The sequence below is a fragment of the Puma concolor genome, chromosome B2, assembly GCF_028749965.1.
Source record: "Puma concolor isolate L17-30 chromosome B2, mPumCon1.1.hap2, whole genome shotgun sequence".
NCBI lineage: Eukaryota > Metazoa > Chordata > Mammalia > Carnivora > Felidae > Puma > Puma concolor.
Genome location: NC_141671.1, coordinates 52,061,357 through 52,087,589, shown reverse-complemented (window position 1 = coordinate 52,087,589; position 26,233 = coordinate 52,061,357). Strand labels below are relative to the sequence as shown.

Here is a 26,233-nt window from a genome sequence, read left to right as displayed (position 1 = left end):
TTGATTTTTCTGATTAGATAATCTGTACATTGCTATAAGAGGGGTGTTGAAGTCCCCTACTATTATGGTGTTATTATCAATGAGTTTCTTTGTTTGTGATTAACTGATTTATATATTTGGGTTCTTCCACATTTGGAGCATAAATGTTTACAATTGTTAGGTCTTCTTGGGGGATAGACCCCTTAATTATGATATAATGCCCTTATTCATCTCTTGTTACAGTCTTTATTTTAAAGTCTAGATTGTCTGATAAAAGTATGGCTACTCCGGCTTTCTTTTGTCGACCATTAGTATGATAGATGGTTCTGCATCCCCTTACTTTCAATCTGAATGTGTCTTTAGGTCTAAAGTGGGTTTCTTGTAAACAACATATAGATGGATCTTGTTTTCTTACCCATTCTGTTACCCTGTGTCTTTTGATTGGAACATTTAGTCCATTGACGTTTAGAGTGAGTACTGAAAGATATGAATTTATTGACATTATGTTGCTTGTAGAGATGGAGTTTCTGGTGGTGTTCTCTGGTACTTTCTAGTCTTTGTTGCTTTTGGTCTTTCTTTCTTTCTTTCTTTCCTCCTTTCTTTCTTTCTTTTTCATGTTTTCTCCCCTCAGAGAGTCCCCCTTAAAATTTTTTGCAGGACTGGTTTAGTGATTGTGAACTCCTTTAATTTTTCTTTTTCTGGGAAACTTTTTATCTCTCCTTCTATTTTGAATGACAGCCTTGCTGGGTAAAGAATTCTTGGCTGCATATCTTTCCGATTCAGTACACTGAATATATCCCACCACTCCTTTCTGGCCTGCCAAGTTTCTGTGGATAGGTCTGCTGCAAACCTGATCTGTCTTCCCTTGTAGGTTAAGGACTTTTTTCCCTTGCTGTGTTCATGATTCTCTCCTTGCCTGAGTATTTTGTGAATTGAAGATGATATGCCTTGTTGATGGTTGATTTTTGTTGAATATAATGGGAGTCCTCTGTGCTTCCTGTATTTTGATGTCTTTGTCTTTCCCCAGGTTAGGAAAGTTTTCCCATATGATTTGCTCACATAACCCTTCTACCCCTTTTTCTCTCTCTTCACTTTCTGGGGCCCCTATGATTCTAATGGTGTTCCTTTTTAATGAATCACTGATTTCTCTAATTCTTAAATCGTGTTCTTTTGCCTTAGTCTCCCTCTTTTTTTCTGCTTCATTATTCTCCATAAGTTTGTCCTCTATATCTCTGATTTTCTGCTCTGCCTCATCCATCTTTGCTGCCATGGCATCCATTCGAGATTGCAGCTCAGTTATAGCACTTTTTATTTCATCCTGACTAGCTTTTACTTCTTTTATCTCCACAGAAAAGGATTCTAATCTATTTTCGACTCTAGCTAGTATTCTTATTATCATGATTCTAAATTCTGGTTCAGACATTTTGCTTGTATATGTGTTGGTTAAGTCCCTGGTTTTCATTTCTTCCTGCTCTTTCTTTTGGGGTGAATTCCTTTGTTTCATCATTTTGAAGGAGAAAAGGAATTAATGAGGTAAAAAAATTAAAATTAAAAAAATTAAAATTAAAAAATTAAAAACAACGCACACATACACACACACACACACACACACACACACACAAATCAAATACATGATGCTAGATCCTAGGTATGTTTCCATCTAGTTGTTGAATGGGGCTTCATAGATTAGAAAAAAAAGGGGGGAAGAAAAATTTTAAAAAGGAAATCATTTGAAAATTTGAAAAAAATGAATATACTGAAATAGAATAAAATGAAATGATGGAAGTAAAATAGAGTCTGAAAAAATTTACACAAAAGTAAAAAATATAGTGGAAAACATTAAAGAGAAATGTTTTTGATAAAAATTGAAAATAAAAATTTTTTTCTCTTTATGTATTCAAGAAAAAAACAAAAAAGAGAAAAAAGAAAAAGAAAATTGAACAGATGGACCAGTGAACAGACTGAAATACGATTTAAATTACTTCATTTTCCCCTAGAAGTCAAACTATGAAGCTCTTTATTGTCCATAAACTAAGCAGGCAGAGACTTGTGTTCCTGAGGAGCAAGGTTGGCCCAGTTGGGCGGGGCTTAGTGTAATGGCTCCATTCTCCACTAGATGGCGCTGCTTAGCTTACTGGGGTGGATGGTTGTGGTGCTTGTAGGTGTGTATGTGCACAGGCCGCAGGGTTGAAAATGGTGTTACCCAGCTACCCAGTCTCTAGTATTGGAACTCTGCTCACCGATCAGCAATCGCGCACCTGTCCTTTGTCTTTGGCTTCCTCCCACTTCCCGCTTTGACGCTGTCAGTGACCAAGCCCCAGGTAGCACCTCCCTCCCGAGTTTTGTCTCAGATGTGGCTGTGTTTCCCAGCCCCTCGCTTGTGAAGGACTGCGGCTTTGACCAGCTCAGACCTTCTGGGGAATCGTCTCACTGAGCAATGGCTGGGTGCCGGCCGCACCCAGGAACATTTGCATGATTGTGCTGCTGCCGGTGCCCAGAGACTGCAGCTGAGTGCCAGCCCGCCCCAGAAAAAGTTCACGCGATCGTGCAGCAGCAACATTTCAGGGATTATGGCAAATCACAACACACACCTGGTGCCAGGCTTCACCCTCAACGACCTTGTTCCAGCACTAGTGGATGTGGTTGTTCTCCCAGGTCCACTGGGGCCTTTTCCTTTTGGGGGTGGGGGCCACACAGACTCTACAGCTCCCAGCAAGGGAACCACCTCTCCACATGTGGCCCAAGGACCTGAGGACCTTGCTCTCTGCTCCTGGGGATTCGCCCTTCCCACCAGAGCACCACCAGGTACCGAGCTGCAGAGCCTCAGACTCTGCACTCCCCTTGTTTATAGAGTCTTAATGGAATTTAAACCCTCTCCTTTCTCCTTTCTCCCTGTTTTGTTCAGTCCCCACAGCTGTTTCCACTTCTCCACTTTCTCTCCAGCTGCTTTTGGGGTGTGGTGCTTTTCCCGTACTCTCCTCCCATCTCTGTCCTCTCTCTGCGAGCAAAAACAGTTCCCTGCCCTCTGTGGCTTCTGTCTCCCCCAGTTCACCTCTCTGCACCAGGTACCTGCTGAGTTCTGTGGTTCAGGTTGTGCAGATTGTTGTGTTAATCCTCAAATCAGTTTTCTAGGTGTGCAGCATGGTTTAGTGTTGACCTGGCTGTATTTCATGGATGCGAGACACAAAAAAAACTTCCATGCTGTTTTGCCATCTTGGCTCCTGTCCCCACATCAAAAGTGTCTTTAAAGGTGGGGCGCCCTGGTGGCTTGGTCGGTTAAGCATCTGACTTCAGCTCAGGTCATGATCTCGGAGTTCATAAGTTCAAGCCCGGCTTTGGGCTGTCCACCATCAGCACAGTGCCCACTTTGGATCCTCTCCCTGGCCCCACCTCTTGCCTTCCCTCTCTCAAAAATAACTAAACATTTTAAAAAATGTCTTAAAGGAATCTCAGAAGAATGTAGAACAACTTCTGAGGAAAATAATGGATGGCTTGGATGAAAACGCTCATCCCAAGAGGTGATATGATAGATGAAAAGTAGGGGGAGAAATGCTTGAAAATTTAAGCCACGTGAATAAAACAGGCCATACAGGATAAAGGGGGCCCGTTGAAATCTCTGACTGAAACCGTGCTGGAGATGATCCACTTGCCTGCTCCATTTAGAGATGGCCACGTGGATGATGGCAGCTTGTAGAAAAAAGAGAACTGGACATGGCTGCCTAAATGGTCAGCCACAAGTCATTTGAAGAAACTCATTGATGCCACTAACTTAAATGTTTCCTTAGAAGATTTCAAGGAGAGAAACAAGGAATTTTAAAAGTTTTAAAAATAATATTGGGGTGCCTAGGTGGCTCAGTCTGTTAAGTGTCTGACTCTTGGTTTCAGCTCAGGTCATGATCTCGAGGTTTCATGGGTTCAAGCCCTGCATCGGGCTCTATGCTGACAGTATAGCACTTGCTCTCTCTGCCCCTCCCCCACTTGCACTGTCTCTGTCTCTCTCAAAAAATAAATACTTAAAAAATTTTTAAATTAAAAAAATTATAAAATTAAAAAAAGTTTTTTGAATAAAATCAAATGAAGAGCTTACAGGTCACAAAAAGTTTCTAATCCAAACAACCATCTTTAGTGGCTGAAAATTCACAGCCTGATGGGGAGATTTAAGAGCTTCCATTGAAACATCAAATACTGCCTGAACTGTATCAAGAACATATTATGAAACTTTGCAGAAAAACAGTCGAGGAGGTAATTTACCTTAGAAGTTGAGAAAAAAAAAAAACTTGTTAAAATGTAGGAAAGCATCAGCACTATAAACTGGAAACACAGCTCCCACCCAGAAGATGGCTGGAGACCTGGGGGAAGAATGGCAGTGCACAGCTTCCTTCTTTGCAAGCTGGACTGATTATCTCCTGTGGGAAAAGAAGCTCAAGAAGGTTGGTTGCCAACTGAGAGAAAGCTCAACAAGCCAGGACCAGGAAATGGCCAAACACCCAAAAGTTGGCTGAAGCACAGTTTAAATTCTAGTTTTCCCACGGGGTCTTATGCGGGGCTGGTTAATGTCCACACCCACACCCAAATGTCTGGATCCTGTACGTATGTTCTGTTCCATGGCGAAAGGGGCTTTACAGATGTAATTAAGGCTATGACTCATGAGGTGAGGAGAAGAGCCTGGATTAACCAAGTGGATCCAATCTAATCGTTGAGACCTTAAAATGGGACTCCACTTCCAGCTGGAGTCAGAGATGCAGCAGCAGAGAAAGGAGCTTCCAAGTGTGAGAAGGATTGACTGCACTATTGCTGCCACTGAGGCATAGGTGTCCGCGTGCAGAGATTGAAGAGAAGCCTCTAGAAGCTACAGCCAGCCCCCAGCTGTCAGTTAGCGAGGAGATGAGGACCTCAGTCCTACAGCTGCGAAGCACTGGATTTTGCCAATAACAACCAGAATGAGCCTGGAATGAGCCTCTGCAGAAGAATGTGTCCTGTCGACACCTTGATGACAGCCTGTGAAACCTGGAGCTGAGAAACCAGCAAGCTAACCCACACTTGCAACCTGCAGAATAAAAGGCAATAAATGTGTGTTGCTTTAAGGCACTGAGTTGGGGTGATTTGTCCAGCAACAGTAGAAAACTAAAGCCCCTATTATTCAACAAGCAGCCCTGGGCACAGGCCCAAGAGAATTGGGGCATCCCCTGGGTCATCAGGTCCCCAGGGGAAAGGGAGGGTTAAGCTGTGATGTCTCTGGAATCCAGGGTCACATGCTGGTCTGATTCAACTTTCAAAGCCCCCGATCTCTGTGTATCCACAACAACCGAGTGATTTTCCTGCATCCTCTCTCTTTAAAAATCATTTTGAGGGACGCCTGGGTGGCTCAGTCAGTTAAGCGTCTGACTTCAATTCAGGTCATGATCTCACATTTCATGAGTTTGAGCCCCACATAGGACTCTGCACTGTGCCACAGAGCCTACTTCATGCCCTCTCTCTCCCTCTATCTCTGCCTCCACCCTGCTCATGCTCTTCTCTCTCTCAAAAATAAATAAACATTAAAAAAATAAAGACTTTAGAAGTCATTTTGATACATCTCTTTTTAGTTCAACTACTATTACTTAATTGATGAAACATGTGCTGTTAGTAAGGTCTGATAGAATGATAATTCCTAAGGTAGTGTTTTTCTAATACAGATGGTTGTTCTATAATTCTTGTACGTACGTCGTTTCCACTTCAGTAGACCCTGTAGAATATTGATGATATATTGCATTTTGCTTCAAGAAAAAGGTCCATTATTACTTAAATTATCATTGAACCTTGACATGACCAAATGGAAACATTTAGAAGAGTAAAGACCATTTCTATACCCTCTGAGCTGCTAGTAGAAATCAGTAAAAGTCCCCGGGCGCCTGGGTGGCTCAGTCGGTTGACTGAGCCTTGATTTCAGCGCAGGTCATGATCTCATGGTTTGAGAGTTTGATCCCTGAGCTGGGCTCTGTGTTGGCGGTGTGGAGCCTGCTTGGGATTCTCTCTCCTTCTCTTTCTTTTTCTCTCTTTCTCTCTGCCCTTCCCTCACATATGTGTATGCTCTTTCTCTTTCAAAGTAAATAAATGAACATTAAATTTTTTTAGAAATCAGTAAAAGTATTACCTCAAAATGTTTTGACTGGTATTTAAAACAACACATACACATAGCCCCAAATGGCAGCATCATCCCTAGCTGAACTTAGTAATATTTTTATTATTAATTCATAGATTAGAGGATTTGATATTTTGTAGCCATTTCTTATTTTTCTATTTCTTTTTAACTTTATTTCATTTTTGATATTCTTTACTGTTCAAATATTTCTGAATTTTATGCAGTCGAAGTAAGTTTTTCCTTTTATGAAAAACATAAAGATCCTTCTTGGGCATTTATTACATCTAGCAACCTGCTGGGTACTGGAGACCCAAGATGGCTGGCCCTGTGTCACTGTCCCCGGGGGGTGGGGAGACAAGGGGAAGAGGTGGAGGGGACAGACATGTAAACGAATTATTGTTGTATGACGCAGTACGTGTAATTACAGGGGCAGGTGGGCAGCCTCACGGGATTGCTGCAGGAGTGGCAGATTCTATCTGGAGGGGTTAAAGCAAGAGGGGCAAACTTGGAGCTGAATTTTTAAAAAGATTTAGAAATTCAGTGTCACTGTGGGTTATGTACTATGTGCAAACAGCATTAGCAAGTCTGTGCTCTTGCCTGTCTTGAATTTTGCCAAGAAATTTAGCAAGGGTTGTCCCCAGAAAGCCTCTTCTATGGTCCTTGGAAAGTAGTCTAAACTGTGAGTCGGAAGCCTGGAATTTTATACCCAGATCTTGCATTTGCTAAACAAATGGTTTGGGTCTCAGTTTTTGTAAAAATGGCAATTGATCATAATCATCCTGCTTCCTTCATAGGAAAATTAGTAAAGATTGAATTAGAGCATGTATGTGCAAACACCAGGGCACTCTACAAATTAACTGAGGTCACAACATTCCTCTTCTGAGTTGCCCAGGGCCAATGTTAATTACTACTACATATTAAAAGGACAGATTAAGCAGACTAATAAAAATGTTTGATGCCTTAGAGTTTCATAGCACCTCTCCTCTGAAGCTGGGCACCCCTGTTCCCTCCTTAGGCCTTCCAGGGTCTTTCCAGGATAACCATGGCCTGTGTCATTACCCCACACTTGTGGAAGAATGGGGAGGATCAGGTAGAAGGCCCAAGATCGACAGGCAGAGTGAGGACTGGAGCTCCGGCCCTTGTCTTCAGACCATTTCCTGGTACACAGAGTGCACAGAGCTCCGGGCAGGAATGATCATGGTGCTTTCTCAAACTATTTCATTTTTTAAAAATAAGTGTTTTTTCTTTTAAGTTTATTTATTTATTTTAAGAAAGAGAGAGAGCACATGAGTTTGGTAGGGGCAGAGAGAGAGAGAGAATCCCAAGCAGGCTCCACACTATTAGAGTGGAGCCTGATGGGGGGCTCAAACTCATAAACTACGAGATCATAACCTGAGCCAAAATCAAGAGTCAGACACTTAAAAGACTGAGCTACCCAGGTGCCCCTCTCACAAACTATTTCAAAAGTCGCCCAGAACAGATAAAGATGTATTTGTTCTAATTACAGATGTTCAACAGTAAGGCTCATTCTCTTCAATATTCAACTGGAATTAAAAACAAACAAACAAACAGGAGCGTCTGGGTGAGTCAGTCCTTTAAGCATCAGGTTCTTGGTTTCATCTCAGGTCATGATCTCATGGAACATGAGCCCTCAGTGGGGGCTGTCAAGACATAGCCCTCTTCAGATTCTGTCTGTCTGTCTCTCTCTCTGTCCCCCTCAACTCATGCGCTCTCTGTCTCTCAAAATAAATGAACATTTAGAAAACAAACAAACAAAGCATGCCTTGAAAATGTAAAAGGAGGGGTGCCTGGGTGGCTCAGTCGTTTGAGTGCCTGACTTTGGCTCAAGTCATGATCTCATGGTTCATGGGTTCGAGCCCTATGTCACAGTCTGTGCTGACAGCTCAGAGCCAGCAGCCTGCTTCGACAGCCAACAGCCTGTCTGTCTCCCTCTCTCTGCCCCTCCCCTGCTTGCGCTTTGTCTCTCTCTGTCTCTCAAAAATAAATAGATGTAAAAAAAATTTTTTTTAATTAAAAAACAGTTTTTAATGTAAAAGGAGAAAGCACTATGTGACTACCTCTCCTTGTCCCCCAGGCTCCACCCATTCCAGGCACGGAATATGCCTCCCCATCTCCACCTGTGGAAATTTACCCCAACCCTAAGCTCAGCTGCAATGCCACTCCCTGATCCCAGCTGCCAGAAACATTTCCCTCTCTTGAAATCCCAGGGCTTAGACTAGTGGGTGAGAACCCAGGCTCCCCAGGCAGTCTGTGTCTGAATCCCAGACCAAGTACTTACTAGCAGCCTCTCTACCTGTGGTCCCTTACCTGCAAGTGCATGGTGACGCTAAAAAACAAACAAACAGCAGCAACAACAAAATCATGGGCATTACAGGTTTATTAAAAAGATTAATAAGAGGGGCACCTGGGTGGCTCATTCAGTAAGCGTCTGACTCTTGATTTAGGCTCAGGTCATGATTTCACAGTTTGTCGGTTCAGGCCTGAGTCAGGCTCCATGATGACGGCATGGAGTCTGCTTGGGACTCTCTCTCTCCCCTCTCTCTCTGCCCCTCCCCACATGCTCGCGCTCTCTCTCTCTCTCTCTCTCGATTGTCCTCTCTCTCTCTCTCAAAATCAATAAATAAACATTAAAAAAATTAATAAGATGATGTGTGTAGAACACACTTAATGACACATGACAATACCCAATAAATATTAGCTGTCAAATTTTCACCTATTCGTTTTCAGGTTTTTCCTGTGCGCTAGGTAGCCAGTTCTCTGGGAATAGGAACTGCTGTCATGACACCCCTTGCCGAGTTAACACAACATCCCAGCTCTGCTGTTTATGAACTCTGTAGGCTGGGCCTGCCATTTAATTTCTGTGTCTCTGTCCCTCATCTGTAAAATGGGGATAAGATGAAACTTAAAGGCAATAAGGTATGTATACTTTAGCCATTATTTGGTGTTTAAGAGTCTATATTAAAATTATATTAAAGAGTTAAGGCTCTGATACCACGGTGTTTCTCTGACTGTATTTTTCTGACCTATAAAGTTGAAATTACAGATCAAAATTTGGAGAGAGAGACAGAGAGAGAAAATGCAGTGTGAGGATGTTCAGGGCTGGGAAAATAGCTGCAGGCAGTCTTATGAGATATACTCTCCACAAGAGACAGGAACCCCTCAACTCTGCTCTTACAAGAGGGCCACTACCTCCTCCCTGATGAAAGTGCGAAGGAGGAGGAGATGGGAAAAGCAGAGCAAGGAGGGGAAAGGCAAGGCAACACGGGAAATGAACAGGAGTGGCAGCAGAGGAAAAGAGAAGGGAGAAGAGAGGAAGGCAGAGACAGGAGAGGACAAGGGGACAAAAGAGATTTGGGAATAAGGAAGCCCTAACCTAGTGGCTGCCAGTTGGAGTGATCCAGCGCCTGGAGGTGTGGAAATTTAAGGGGGTGGTTGTATGTCCCAACAGTTGAAGTTTGGATATGGTGGATATCATGGAACTGTGGATGGTCCCACAACTAGATAGTCCCACATCCTGCTTAACCATTGAATTAATTCACGTAGGTGACAAAGTCAGGACCCCAGTCTATTTCCCACATTCACACAGTGTTTTCTCTGGGTTTTGATATAGGCTGAATATCCCCGCAACGCCACTAAATTGGAGGGAAAATTATATGTTGCTTTGTTGACAATTGTTTTTAATCAGGGAGAGCTTATGTGCTGTTTTGCTAATAACTTTACTTAGATTACTCACCACTGGAAAAATCTCATCTCCTGAGGTAAGGCTACTCTCGATAGGTGACTCACACCACACCCTGTATCAGCACATACTCACATTTGCAGATTCCACATATGGGTGCAAACATTTGACTACATCATTATGACTTTGCTATAGTTGGTCCTGAGCTATAAGTATCATACTATTTAGTTTCCATTTACTTTCCTTTTGTTCTTTCTTTATGATTCAGTTGGGCATAACATTGATTTTCAATTATGTGTATAAATAGATTAGGTTATCTAGGAAAGTCATTTTAGAATAGTCAAAAGAGTTTTAATAAAAAATTTTTTGTGGGCAGGAGGTTTTGGGGACGATGGGATTAAACTCCTATCCTAGAAACAATCCTGACCCATCCTTTCCCTAATCCATTTCCCTCTTGACCACTTCAACAGTAGGAGATGCTGGCCTATAGGAGCCCTCCCAAAAGAGGCACTGGACTCTGGCCCTCTCTTCCCTGGATCTCTGATATCTCATCCCAGATGTGTGCTGTGTAGGGAGGTAAGTAGACCTGCAGTCAATCACTGGCACTAATTTTATTGTATAATAACATGATATGAAAACAAAACATTTCATTTTGAAAATGTTGTGATATTTCTGGTTAGTGGGTCTAGTTGGAGAAAATGTGACTGCTTAAAAATGGTGCCCCTGTGGCCTAGATCATTCAAAGATCAAGAGGCCTCTGTAACATCAACAATCACAAATACTCCAGAGCTGGACTTCAGGGGCTCATTCCATCCCCTTCCTGCAGAGATGATCCTACAACCTTGGGCAAACACATAGATCCAAAATTTCCATTAGCTGAAAAGGCCATAAAAGCCATGCTTTTCAGTGAGGAAAACATGCCAAGGTTCAGATCCAGGATGGGAGTATTTCCCGGGTAGAAAGCCAACGGAGTAATGGTTAAGGAAAAGACTTTGCATCCAGACCACCTGGGTTCATAATCTTAGCCCTGGTGCTCATCAGCCCCGTGACCTCTGGTGACTTCTACTCATCGCTGCCATCAATTGGTTTGTTTGCTGTAAAGGGAGGAGAGAAATAACACCTGCCCAATAGGGTCCTTGTAAGAATAAAAATGGTATCTGCTGTCAAGCATCTGAAGAAGAGTTTGGCACACAGGAATCAATAAACGTTAGCTCTTAGAATTCTTCTGCCTGGGAAATTTCCTTCCTTTGACTCTAGCAATGCTTACGTGCGATTCTGCTCTACCAGGTACGTGGTGTTCTTTATGACCATGTCATCAAGTACAGATCAAATTAGAGGGGAAAGCTCTAAAGGAAAACAAAGACACCAGAGAATTCCTCTTTGACAGGCGTAGACTAAGACAAAAGGAGTTATGTGACCGCTAGCCATATATTCAGAAGAGTTTAGACAATACAGCGCTTTGTTATATTTCATGAGTTCATAGGACCCAAAGAAGCTAATACAGTAGAACAATAGCTGACATATCAGGTTTTTCAGTCATACTATCAGTTGCTGACAGGTTGCCAAACTGCCTTTGGCCTGGCTCTGAATCCACATCAGGCAAAGTATTAAAATGATCATTTCCCTTTAACTTTGAAAGTCCCGGGTTATCTGAAAGATAAATCAAAATCAAATGTGGCCTGTGCATCTGATGGCAGAATTACTGAGCTGACTCTGTTACTGAGGTATCTAGACAGTGAGGAGGACATTTAACAAGAGGAGAGGGGATCGCTCTATGAAATTTATTTGAATTATTCTGTGTCAGCCCATAGTTGGTATCTTAGTTTCCTAGGACTGCCACAAATTGCCACAGACTGAGTAACTTAAAACAATAGCTGTTTGTGCTTTCATGGTTCTGGAGGCTTAGAAGTCCAAAATCAAAGTGCCAGCAAGGTTCTGGAGGCCTGAGAGCGAGCCTGTGCTATGCTTCTCCCCTAGCTCCTGAAAGTTATCAGCCATCTCTGATATTTCTTGCCTTGTGGCTACCTCATTCCCATCTTTGCTTCCATTGTCATGTGGCCTCCTTCTCCCTGCACATCGCTGTCTTTACGTGGCATTCTCCTCTGTGTGTGTGTCTGTGTCCAGATTTCTGTCACCTTATGAAAATACCAGTCATATTAGATTAGGATCTACCCTAATGACTTCACCTTAACTTGATTACATCTGCAAAGACCCTATTTCCAAATAAGGTGACATTCACAGGCCCCAAGGGCTAAATTAGCATTTCCCTATATCTTTTGGGAAGACACTAGCCAAGCAATAACAGGTGACGGAAGTTGCTAATTGCTGAAGACAATTTAGTGTTTATCAGGTTCTGCCCTGCATCTGAGCATTTTCATTCCTTAGATAAGGAGGGCAAACAGTTTAACCTTTGGACTTGATTCTGGCCAGGATCAGTCTCTTCTGGTAGTTTCTCACTCAAGTTCTGCGTTTGGTATTTTCCTGCATTTTGAAAGAAACTGCATTTGCCTCATCTTTGAATACATTAACTCTCTATTTGGATAAGCAGTGCCAAAGAAGGCCAAATTAGATGGTCATTGTTGCCAGTGAAATGGGAGAAAGAGTGGTGGCCGCGTAAGAGACACTACTCAACTCTTACCAGAGGCCGTCTGTGTATGAAGAACTTCACTAGATGGGAGGAAAAAGTAGCAAACAGGATCTCGGTCCTTAAAATAAAAAACCCGCCATAACACGTTCCAGCCGCTTCTGTATCTTAAAAGCAGACAGGAAGTTTGGTTTGAGGCTATTCGCTTCCAGAGTTACAAATGGAAGCTAGAAGGTAAATGACAGGGACACACAGGTAAAATGGTTCCTCCTACCCCCCATCCTTTAGGAAAAAAAACAATCAGAATTTAAAAATTGCTCATGGAGAGTATAAAATGTATATATCTGTTTGTCTGTTCATTTCTATCGTGGATCAGCAGCGGTGGTCCACATGCCAAATCTGATTGCTGCCTGTTTTGTCAATAAAGTTTTACTGGAACACAGCCATACCTATTTGTCTTACTGTCTATCACAGATTCCCACCACAGTGGCAGAAATGAATATTGCCAACAAGGCCTAAAGTATTTACCACTGGTCTTAAAAGAAAAAGGTTGCCAACTCTTTATTTAGGTTTAGGGATTAGGAACTAAAGAATACCTTAAGACACCAAGCAAGAATGGATTACACATGGGTTACAAGTAGTAACTTGCAGCAGATCTCTTGGTATTACCATTTATTTGACAAGCCTATGAATTTAGTGGTAAAAGCTTGGCATTAGTGCCTATTAGTACAAGCCAAGTAGGATTTAAACAACAAACCCTGAGTAATCCTAAGAATGGAGATCCCCAAAGTCAGTATTATTAAGTCAGAATCCTAGACCTGGGGCACCTGGGTGGCTCAGGCAGTTAAACATCTAACTTTAGCTCAGGTCACGATCTCATGGTTCGTGGGTTTGAGCCCTGTGTTGGGCTCTGTGCTGACAGCTCAGAGCCTGGAGCTTGCTTCAGATTCTGTGTCGCCCTCTCTCTGCCCCTTCCTTGCTTGCTCTCTATCTCTCTCTCTCAAAAATAAATAAACATTTTTTTTAATTAAAAAAAAAAAAAAAAGAATCCTAGACCTGATGGTAAAGGAGAATGAATCCCAGTCCAGTATAGCCTTCTAGGGCTCAGAGTAGGGTGTAAAAATCTTCTTCTACTTGTTTGTAACTACATTTTGGTGTTGGGATGAAATCTAGCACAACTTCTCCCTGCTATTGTTATTCTTGTACTTTGTCCCTTTTTTTGCCTGGGTCACCAAACCATGGGAGGGTATGCCCAAATAGTGCTGGAGACCCCACACCCTTCACAGGGTTCTCCCAGAGCACCCCATACACCAGTGCTCTATAAAAAGCAACTGCCACTTTATCCCAGGGGCGAAGCTTCTCTCTAGGCCCCGGCACCCCTTCCTCAGGCCTGCTGCTTTGATCTGGTGCACCCACATTCTCAATCCAAACTCTGCCTCTCTGGCCAGCCCCTATGGATGAATGCCTCGGCCCAACTGTCTGCCCAGCTTCCCATCAGATCATCTTTGAATCCAGGCCTGCTGCACAAGTGCCAGACCTGATCTCTCCCAGTCTGTTCTGATCTCATCGTTTTTCCCCTAAGGGCACAATGTCCAATCCCTGCCACTAAGCCACGGGGACTTCTGCGTAACATGTTGGCTGGTCCCTTTTTGCTGAATCTGTTTTTCCATGACAGTTTCTGGGTTAACTTGTCTTAGAACATACCAGGACTTGAAAGGTCTGCTAATCCCTTATGTCCTAAGAGAATAAATTAGTATATCTGTATCTATCTATCTATCTATCACATATTAGAATATATAGTGTGTATATATACATATATAAATTGTGTATATGTGTGTGTGTGTATATATATATACATACATACACACACACACACACACACACACACATATATGACACTTAGAAGTGTGTCTGACTAGGGAAAACATCTAATATATGTTATTATCTTATCAAGGTCTGAGCCAGCAGTGATAGTTTCTTCAGCGCTGCATGGTATTCAGAAAGCTTCTGGAACCAAGCATTTACTTCTAAGAACAATATTCATCTTTAGGATGCTGAAACTCTAGTCATATCCAGTATCTCTTTTTACTATTTCTCAAGTCCTGTTTTCAGGTGGAGAAGAAAGACTTGTAAAATCTGCCTTTAAGTACAATGAGAAGGCAAAAATGCCTGTACTTATCTTTCTCATTTTTAAGCCACTGAAACTCATTTTGGCCAATAGATGGGTGATCCTTGAACCCTCACAAGCTTTGTCTAAAACAGAAGCATTTTTTTTCTCATCTTCCTAACAGAATGTCTTTTATACTTTTTCCCCAAAAACCAGCACAGAAAGAACCACTAAGAGCAAGAGGCAGTCTACTAATCCAGTATAAGTCCACCGGGGCCATCTATCTGTATGTCTTGTTAAATTATCCATGTTTATGATGTGCTAAGTGTTTACTGCTCATTTCTTGACCTCCAGGTCCCTCATGACTGGCTCCTTGCACTTTGAGCTCTTCCACCAGCTGGTCTTAGGAGACAAAACTGCAGGAAGACATGTGACAGAAATCAGGAAGCAAAGGTGCTGCTTCCCCAGCACGAGCCAGAGTGGAAACAGGCCTATTTCAAAGATTGTTTGGGACAAAGCCCTGTGGTACTGTTTCTAATACTACATGTCTGGTGTCTGTTCCAGAAGTAGCAATGTAGGATAGATAATAACTAATGGGCCTGTAGGGACCAGACCTTATTGGTGGCCACTGGGAAATTTCAGACAGTGGGCACGGTTCCAGATGTGAGATAATCTGTTATCTTTAGACTCATTTAGAATCACTGGAGTTGGAGCTGAGCCCATACTGGCTTGCAGGGAAAGGACCTCCCAAGGACATTTTGTCCAATGCAAAGCCCAGAAGATTCCTTATATCTTGTACGTGCTTTATTGTTGCCCTTATCACACAGCATCATAGATATTTGTATTCCCCATTTAAACTCTAACCTCCTTAAGGGCTTTGATCATATAATATTCATGTTTAACTTCCCAGTGACCACTGATCAATCAATTCATCAATCAATCAAATTTAACTTTAGGTTTAAAAAGAACACTGTATTTACACCCTTCAATTTAGACCAAACAGTTGAGATACTAATGAGGCTTTAGGGACTCCTCCAGGGTGGATAAAAAGTGGTATCTTCCTCTCCTCTGCTTCTTTCCTGGGATCATTCACAAATGGACTGGAAATATTGGTCCCACTCTTGCCTTAAAGCTAAAAGGCTCCCGGGGCTCCTGTGTGGCTCAGTCAGTTAAGCATACAATTTCAGCTCAGGTCATAATCTCACAGTTCATGGGTTCGAGCCTCACGTCAGGCTGTGTGCTGACAGCTCAGAGCCTGGAGCCTGCTTCAGATTCTGTGTCTCCCCCTGTCTCTGCTCTGTGTCTCCCTCCCCTGCTCACACACTCTCTCTCTCAAAAATAAATAAACATTAAAAAAAATTAAAAAAAAAAACAACTATAATGCTCTGGATGTGTGGCCCTCAAAGAACACCTGGGACTAATGAAAGTTCTCCCACCCATCTGCCAGGTGGCATCAACTCCCTCCAAGCCTAGATGCAGGAGTTCACCCAAATGCTTGTTGTACTTGATTACAGCATCCTCTCCTAGGAGGGCAGATAATTGCTTCCATATTCTGTGTCTCTGAATGTCCTTTCTTTATCTCATCTGACAAAAGATCATCTCTTGTCCTTTTGGTACTGACAGTATTCACCATCCTAGTACTCCCAGGGTTTCCCTGACCAAACACTCTGGAAGTGTGCATGACTCATCAAGTCCCATCTTCTGGATGTTACAGTGGCATAAGTAGTACAGTAGGGTCACAGCCGTAGCAATAGAGGTGACCAACCTGGCATTTTACCTGAGAACAAAGACCACTGCAAGTTCTTTCCATTCTTTATCCCCCCTGAATATTTATGTTGTTAATTCTTTGCATGAATCTACATTTGCCTTTCTGTTCCTTTATCTTAATCCTTCATTCTAGATCAGTTTGGATTCAATGACCTTTATGGAGCTATTTACAACCTACTGGTTTATCATCTGAGTCTGACCTTCTGGACCCTGGCCTCCGGTCAAATATTTAATACAAAATGAAGACTATTTATTTATTTATTTATTTTAATGTTTATTTATTTTTGAAAGAGACAGAGAGAGAGAGACAGAGAGAGAGAGAGAGAGAGACAGAGCATGAGCAAAGGAAGGGCAGAGAGCAAGGGAGGCACAGAATCCAAAGCAAGCTCCAGGCTCTGAACTGTCAGCATGGAGCCCGGTGTGGGGCTTGAGCTCATGAACCACGAGATTATGACTGAGCCAAAGTTGGATGTTTAACCGATTGAGCCACCTGAGCACCCTCAAAATAAAGACTTTTTAAACTTCCAAAGGATAAGTGTCAGAACAACACCAACCCTTACAAGTCACCATGTGTCTGAGAAATAACTATTTGGATGTTAAAAGGCTAACAGAAATACCTGACATCCACATCCCCCTGGTTGAACTGACTACAACAAAGGGGTGGAAAATAGAGAAGGGGGTGGAAGGGAAGGAATTACGAGGTATGCTGGCTCAAAGCCATGTGCCTATGGGGGAAACGAATTCTTTGACACCCCCAACAATGACTCCCAAACCTTTTGGAATTCTGGCATCCTAGCATTAGCTACTTGACCATCTAGTGTTGATGTGACAACTTCCAATCCTGCACTTGCATGAAAATTAAATGAAATTCACTTAACGTTTTTAAATGAATGTGAATTAACAAGAACTTTATTGCAGGCATTTTGCAGCGTCCCTTGTAACAACTTGTATATAACACATTGGCTAAGAGGAACACCACTTTTTTAAACAAAATGGTGCAGTCATATAGTTGTTACAGCCCTGGAGTCATGTCAGGTGAGCCTTGCCACATCCATCCTGGAAAATAGCAGGAGCAGTTGGCACCTCACTCAGGGAGACAGTGCAAGAGTGAAAGAGTTCCCAGGGGGTCCAGGCACACTTCCTACAAATGAACTCCAGGACATAACCTCAAAGTCTTCCAGTGGACCCTCCTTTACTTGAGCTACTTTCAGTCATTTTCAGTCCTTACAAAATAAATAATCCTTGCCTAGATCATGCTGAATTGGCACATAGAAAAAGGATATGTGAATACCAGTAAAAAAACTTGGCAGGCCCAGGCCCTGCCTCCATCTGACCTTCAGGGCACAGTGCCATGTGGGGGGTAGAAGGGTGACAGAGAGGTGGCCTAAGCATCTGGAGTTGATGTGCTGCCCAGCTTTGCTACAACCAGATCTTGCACTCACCTACCCAACAGAGCCATCTATCCGTATATGAAGATGTTTAACTCTACAAAAGGGATGGCACTTTGCTTGGCTCCTTTGACTGGTATCTTTGGATAAAGCAAGAGGAAAAGAGACAGTAAACAACATGGAAAGGAAAAATAAAAGATGGAGAGACTTGTGGCCGATATATTCCCACCCAAACATGCACACTCTATTCTACAGAGCACATAAAAGACCCTAGAATTAGGAAAAGACTGTTCCATGAGAATAATACTCACGGGGTTTTTCAACAAAATGTTTTTGCCCTATAGACCTACAGAGCAGTCTGGCTGACTCATTTCTGCTATAAAACACGCTCCAATTTTCTCTGGCCTTAACAGAGAAATATGAAACTTGAAAAATTTTTATTTCCCCAGCTTCTTGCAAAGCCCTACCTCCCAAGTTATTGTGGTAACTTCCTGACTTCCACCCCCGTGAACCCACAACTGCTTTATTTCCCTCAGGCCTACGGCCTGGTCAACACATATCAGTCAGTTTCCCAAGGCTCTGCTTTCTGCCATGTGACCATGGTTGGTACTAGTTCACACAGGAAGTGTCCCCAATTTCAATGGAGATTTCTTCAACAGTAAGTGTTAGCAAGAATGTGGAGAAAAAGGAACATTCATGCACTGTTGGTAGAAATGCAAACTGTGCAGCTACTATGGAAAACATAGTTTCCTCAAAAAGTTAAAAACAGAACTACCCTACAATTCAGTAATTACACTATTGGGTACTTACCCCAAAAATACAAAAACACTAGCTCAAAGGGATATGCACCCCTATGTTTATAGCAGTATTATCTACAAGAGCCAAATTATGGAAGCAGCCCAAGTATCCATCAATAGGTGAATGGATAAGCAAGATGTGGCGTGTGTATATATATATGTGTGTATACATAAACACATATATATATATGATGGCATATCATTCAGCCATAAAAAAGGAAATCTTGCCATTTGCAATGACATGGATGGAACTAGAGAAAATAATGCTAAGTGAAATCAGTCAGTAAGAGAAAGACAAATACCATATGATTTTCACTCATATGTGGAATTTAAGAAACAAATAGAAAGGGGTGCCTGAATGGCTCAGTTGGTTAAGTGTCTGACTTTGGCTCAGGTCATGATCTCACAGTTCATGGATTGGAGCCCCATATCAGGTTCTGCACTGGCAGTGAGGAGCCTGCTTGAGATTCTCATTCTCTTTCTCTTTCTCTCTCTGCCCTTTCCTGCTTACACACACTCATGCATGCTCTCTCTGTCTCTCTCTCTCTCTAAAAAATCAATAAACATTAAAAAAACACACAAAAAAATGATGAAGATAAAAAAAAAGAAGAGAGATACAAACGAAGAAACAGACTCTTAACTACAAAGAACAAACTGATGGTTACCAGGGCAGGGAGTGGGGGGAATGGGTAAGATGGGGATGGGGACTAAGAATAGCACTTGTGATGAGCACTAGGTGGTGTGTGGAATTGTTGAGTCACTATATTGTACATCTGAAACTAATATAACTCTGCATGTAAATTATACTGGAATTTAAAACTTTTTTTAAATGGAGATTTTTTTCCCTCTTGGTGTTGTTGACTGGATGGAATGAGGGAGCAAATGCAAAGTTCCAGGCTGAGGGCAGGCACCCAAGAAGCCTCTACACAATTTACTGTGGGGATCTGGCCTTCCCTCCTGAGAGAACAAAGTACTTGCCTCCTTGGAGTTAATGTAACTGTAGGTCCAAAAGTGTATGGAGTTAAGGGACAAGTTTACAAGGCAGTGGGCTGAGGATAGAAGACTTTCTGCTCTGGGGGTAACTTCTGGTCCCACATGGGTGGAATATGCTTTCATATGCCTACTACAGACTCAGATGAATACCTCAGGCAGCTGAGCAGGAGAACTCAGCACAGTGCTACATAAGGATCAAACTGGAATTCTGCAGATAAAATTTTATTGTGAAAGAAAGATGTGAATGGGGAATTACACTTTGATGATGTTAAATTAACTGATTTTTTAACATACTGAGATGAAAAGGAAGTTTAAAGTCATTCTTATTATTAAATGCTTAGCCAATTCAGAGTCCTTTGGGGGAACCAAAATGTCTATTGATATCTTTTAAAAAATTACTTATTTTAGAGCCTTAATAGATCTCTTTGACTCTGTGTTGGCAAAAACTTCAAATCTATCACTCATTGAAATTAACTTTGTTTATTAAATCACTTTTGATTCCAAGAAATTTCAAGCTTTCAAATTCCAAGCTTTAACCATGCAGGAGAAACACCAAATCCAGATAATGAATTTGAGTGAATTTAGCTGATGATGTGGCTGGGAATTTCATTCTCAGAAACAGCTTAGAAAACGATGTCATAAGGTTGTTAACATGAAGATAGTAATACATGTCACATATCTGTGTCTGTCTTTGATTGTGGTTTTTAAATTTAACCAGTTAGTTATTCCCACACCCACACTATTTTCCATAAAGAATAAAAGAGCACTTAGAAGATTTTATGAAAGATAGCTTGATAACATAAGATACGTAGAGGTGGTAACCAAAGGGGAAAACCACGATAAGTTCCTGAAATAGAAGTAGGAATGAATCCAACAAAGGATTATTTATTATATGAAACTATTTAGTGACTTTGGTACCAACTTTTTAACCAGGTGAGGAAAAAATAGTTTGACTTTTTATAAATAGAAAATGTTTAACTTTTTGCTCTTTCCAGTTTAAACTTTACCCATTTGAATCAGACCTCAAATATACCCTACACCTCCACTTAATAACTATTCTTTTACTTAAAAGATTTTCCCAATAAAATCTTTGCTCTTATCAGGTTTGGGTCCCAGCAAAGACAGTCACCTTGCAAATTTCAGTAACACATAGCCCTTAGGTGGATTCAGCATTTACAATCTTAGATCTTCTAAGTGCTACTTTCCAGTATTCTGTCCCATATTCTGTCCTACTGAATCATCAGAATATCCCAGAAATTCCAGCATTCTGGCAAGGAAAAGCATACGTATGTATGTAGGTATGTGCGTGTGCATATGCGTGTGTATGTATATGTAGTATTTATCATATTAAGGTGTACTTGGAATTCTTTTTATTCCTAGGATATATCTCAATGGTTATACATTAAATCACTGTTTTTTAAGCCCCTTGAAATAATTTATCTTTGTATAGTTAAGCTACTAACTCAACACAGTAATCTTTATCTTACTTTCTGTTTTAGGAATTACTTTTGAAATTTAATTTGATTTTTATAATGATATAAAAATGGATCCAAACTCAAATTCACAAAACAAGGTATAATCCAAAATGTAGTTTTCAATCTGTGTTTCCTTCACTGTAGTCCCAATATAACCAATTTTTTTTCAGTGTTTTTATTATGCCCTTTTGTTGTTATGATTTCAAATATAAGCAAATATTCATATCCCTGCCACATTTTGGGGGTAAATAGTGAAATATATCTTCTTCCATCTTGTTTTTTTCAGGTAATAACACATTCTACAGAGTACATATCCATAGAAGCATATAGAGATGCTCCTTATTTCTAGCTACACTTCTCCAGTGGTGAGTGTCTGAGTCCCCTATTGACAAACATTTGGATTATTTCCAGCATTTTATTGTTACAAATAGAGTTGCAATGAATATCTGCCTAAAGATTATAAAATAACTTTGGAGTTTTGGAAACGTTTATATTCTAAGACTATTTTGGAAACTGTTAGATAATTCACGGACTGAAGCGTTTTGTTTGCTTAAACCTTTCTTAGTGTATGTTAGCTATGATTATATAAATATGTTTACTACATTTTCTCTTTTTTAAATTTATTTATTTTGAGAGAGAGAGGGAGAGAGAGAGTATGAGCAGGAGAGGGACAGAGAGAAAGGGAGAGAGAGAGAGAATCCCAAGCAGGCTCTGCACTGTCAGCACAGAGCCCGACATGGGGCTTGATCTCAGGAGCCATGAGACTGTGGCCCGAGCCAAAATCAAGATTAGGATGCTCAGCTGACTGAGCCACCTAGGTGCCCCCATTTTCTCATTTTTCTTATATAATTGGACTTCTGTGTCAAAGTATATGACCAGCCACTGCAAATGGTCCACAGATGCATGGCAAAGGTATAGCCTCTGCTTGTAAAATACAAAGTTCAATACCTACCTACTGAGTCAATCTTATTTTACTTTTTGCTCTCTACAAAATCTTGAGAAAAATATTTTAATTCCTCTTACAATTATATTTATCATTTTCTCTTTGATATTCCAGAAAGTTTTTTCTTTATTTCTTTTAAGGCTATATTACTAAGAAGGCTCATGAATTTTACATCTTCTTTTTTCTATATAAAATGATCCTTGTTGGGGTGCGTGGGTGGCTCAGTAGTAGTTTAAGCCTCCAACTCTTCATTTCGGCTCAGGTCATGATCTCATGATTCATGAGATCAAGCCCCACATTGAGCTCTGTACTGACAGCACAGAGAATGCTTGGGATTCTCCCTCTCCCTTTCTCTCTGCCGCTCCCCCACTCATGCTCACACTCTCACTCTCAAAATAAATAGATAAATAAACTCAAAAAAATATTAAAAAAATAAAATGATCCTTGTTTTCCTGACAAATTATTTTTGGTTTTAATGACATTGTTATCACTACCTTTATCTTCTTTCTTGCCTTCCTTCTTATTCCTTTTTTTTTTCCCATTGTTTATCTTTTTATTTTTAATGCTCACAGCTGAGTAATGGCTGCCCAGTTTTTGGCTAGCAACTGTCCTGAGTTCTTGAACCAAGGAGTATGCAAAGCCTGTCTCAACCCCCAGCAAGATCTTCCATGTCAGGGGTAAAGCTTTGATGGCTCCTGATAGAGATCCTCAGAAAGCTCCGTAAGATTTTCACCTAATGACATTCCCTCTCCGATTCTGACTGCCACTCAAGCTTCATTTCCAGTGTCACTGGAATTGATAATGGATTCATCATTTTTATGTGGGTTCATTGGGGTAAGATACTGGATGCATAAAACTAGAAGAGATTGCACTGGAGCACATTCCATTTTATTTATTTATTTTTAAGTTTATTTTTTATTTTTATTTGAGAATGAGGGGAGGGGCAGATAGAGAGAGAGATTCCCAGGCAGGCTCCACCCTGTCAGTGTAGAGCCTGCTGCAAGGCTCAAACTCATGAACCATGAGATCATGACCTAAGCCAGAGTCAGACGCCTAACCAACTGAGCCACCCAGGTACCTTAGAGCACATTCTATTTTAAACTGGAAGCCAACTTGCGATGTTTTGAACATTCACTACTATTTGGTAATATGATTTTGATAATTAAATTTGTATTATAAAAGCATATATTAAAGAGAACTTAATGGCCGAATATGACACAAAAAAAGAAACAGTGTGTCAAAGATGATAAAATTTACTTATAAACTTTTATTCTATGAATGTATTTCAGACCTAAAGAAAATATACAACCTTGTCCTTTCACTTTGGGGTCAACTTATATTTTTAAGTACTCTTGTATTTTTTATATTAAGAACTTATGATGAATTGGAGGTTTCAAAATTGATAACTCAAATCCATTAGTCTGTTGTTTGTTTCAAAATTTTGAGAAAAGAGTTCATTGTTAAGCAAACTGAGTTCTTCAGACAATACAAATGGATCAATATACCATTGACTTTAAAATGGTCAAATGACAATTCAACTCTTCTATAAACCAATAGATGCAGTTTATTAAATTATTTTTTCTCATGAATTTTTATTCTTTTCAATAGAAGTATATTCAATATGTGCCTTAATTTGTCATCTTTGGAGGATTTTTTTAATTTAAAACATCTTAAAAGACTCTTCAGACAAAATATGCCAATTTGCAGCTCAGAAAATATTATAATCCTTCTCAAAGACCATAAATTAAAACTCTTCCATCTTTTAAGTTGGAAAACTGGGTCTTCAAATCACAGGACTAATTTTCTTTTTCATTTTTTATTTCAAAATAATTTCGAATTTATAGAAAAGTTGCAAAAACAGGAAAGAGAATCCTGTACTACCCTAGTTCATCAAATGTTAACATTTTGCCACATTTACTTTTCCAGTCTCTCTCTCATCTCACTCTTTTCTCTCTCCATGTGTACACACACACACACACACACACACACACAACCAGAACAAGAGTATCCTCTTACATAACCACATTGCAGTTATACATTTAGCACTGATGCCATAATCACTCTTTATCATTCAGTTTCTGTTCGCACACTTCCAGTTTTCCGAACAATGTCCTTTATGGCCACCCCAGATCCAACACAGCGTTCTGAGTTGCATTTAGCTGCCTTGCCCCTTTCGTCTCCTTCAATCTGGAAGAGTTCCTCAGCCTTTCCTTGTCTTGACAGCAACCGTTGTAAAGAGTCAGAGCAGTTGTTAGAACAGGAACTAGTTTTCACTCTCCTCAATCCCTTCTGGCACTGGCTTTGTCTTAGCAGAGGGAACTTGGTGTCTGCTCTTCTAACCTGCCAGAATCTATTTCTTAAGGGTGAATCAACCCAATGACTCATTTTCATGAATCGTTATGTGTAGCATCTGAATCCACATCCACATACAAAGACTCAAAGCAAACCTAAAAATAGTAGTAGTTGTGGCAGTAGAAGCTTGTAATACATAGAGCTTACTCTGTTTCATATGTTTACTCATTTGCTCCTCGTAATAACTCTAGGAGAGTAATACAATTATCATGGCTGCCTTTTTATGACAGGAAACTGAGGCACAAAGAAGTTAAGGAACTGTACAAAATCACACAGCTAGAACATGGCAAAACCTGAACTTCAACCCCAGCAATCTGTCACTAGAAGCTTCTATGGGTTCCTTCTCTCTCAAATAAATCTCTCACCTCTTTTATAAGCCTTCAGCCTAGCAAATGAAAACGTGGCTTTTATGATAGGTTGGCATGTGATATAGCTAGTAAAATTTATAAGAACAATGTTCTGGTCTATTGCATAAGCCCCACACTCTACATCTGAGCTAGGTGGGAACGGAAGACCCAGAGAAGCACCAACAGACAGCAGTTCCCTGAGAGCAGGGAACTGCAGTATCTGAACAAATTGTCACTGAGTCATATTAAGTTAAATATTTACTTAGCTGGCAGGAGTGAATATTATATTTTTAATTGTTATCTACTTTAACCAACAGTTAGTTGGTATCCATTGTGGATGGAAGATTATATTATGCATTTTGGAAAGAACCCAAATAGAAGAAAGAGTCTCAAGGAACAATACCCATTCATGAAAAGACAAAAGGTTAAGAATATTTACTAGGAAGTGCACATGTGTTGATACATTAGTATTATATAAAGAAAACACTTTTCACAGAAACCCTACGGGAGTTATTAGAGTAGGGAACATTTAAGAAGATATGTTTTTCCAAAGGGCACCTGGGTGGCTCAGTCGGTTGAGCGTCTTACTTCTGTTCAGGTCATGATCACGCTGCTCGTAAGTTCAAGCCCCATGTGTGGCTCTTGGCTGACAGCTCAGAGCCTGGAGCCTGCTTCAGATCCTGTGTCTCCCTTTCTCTTTGCCCCACCCCCGTTCATGCTCTGTCTCTCAAAACTGAATGAAACTTAAAAAGATAAATAAATAAATAAATAAATAAATAAATAAATAAACAAACATTAAAAATTAAAAAAAAAAAAAGAAGTTATGTTTTTCCTTGAATGTATGAGTTTTAAAATTGGCTTAGAAAACCAAGTGGAATTAAGAGTGTCCTGAGCAGGGTAAAGATGCACAGGAAGGGGACCACACACCTGAGGACCTACAGAGGGTAGAGAGTCATGGGTTCACCTCAGAAAGCAAAAGGATGCCAATAATGGGTGTGACAAAGAAAAATCAGCATTAACCTGTTCACCAGATGGGTTAAAAAAAAAAAAAAAGAGCTCAGGGTCATACCTGTCAGGAAGAAGAGACTATCTTAAAGAAAAGGCTTTTGGTTGAGGAGGGATTTTTGTTTTATTTTATTTTTTTAATAATGTCAGACCAACTAAGCATGAAAGAGGAGTATGAAAAGAGCTTACTGGCTCAAGGTCAGAAGAAAGCACTGAGGCCTTATAAGAAGTGGTGTATTCCGGGGCACCTGTGTGGCTCAGTCGGTTAAGGGTTCACCTTTGGCTCAGGCCATGATCTCTCGGTTCATGAGTTCCAGCCCCACATCGGGCTCTGTGCTGACCGCTCAGAGCCTGGAGCCTGCTTCAGATTCTGGGTCTCCCTCTCTCTCTGCCCCTCCCCTGCTCATACTCTATCTCTCGAAAGTAAATAAACATTAAAAAAAATTAAAAAAAAAAAAAAAAGAGGAAGTGGTGTGTTCTGAAGAGCAGTGAAGCCAAAGTCAGGCAGCAGCTAGCTGAGGTAAGAGTAGGATGGAAAAGTCCGCTTTGTCACACATGGTTGTGGAAAATGAAATGGCAATTGGATGCTGTAGCGAGGTCAAGGGAGGGATACTCTTTAAGTTAAGAGCAAACACTACACACTGGCTACAAACTCCCTGAGACTGTGTCTAACCA

The 26,233-nt window shown here is 40.9% G+C and overlaps 1 protein-coding gene across 3 annotated transcripts in view; it reads left to right on the top strand.

The window, feature by feature from the left end:
• Positions 1-25,259, top strand: part of KLHL31 (kelch like family member 31) — a 58,838-nt gene extending 33,579 nt beyond the window's left edge. Inside the window, exons 4-6 of one of the 3 annotated variants that reach the window (XR_015251295.1) lie at positions 10,271-10,376; positions 21,198-21,276; positions 25,152-25,259. The gene's annotated coding sequence lies outside the window, so the exon portion shown is untranslated. Of the gene's footprint in view, positions 1-10,270; positions 10,377-14,707; positions 14,726-21,197; positions 21,277-24,874; positions 25,088-25,151 lie in introns of those variants that run through there. The other 2 variants (XR_015251296.1, XR_015251297.1) reach the window with 2 other exon arrangements.
• Positions 25,260-26,233: the final 974 nt, after the last annotated feature.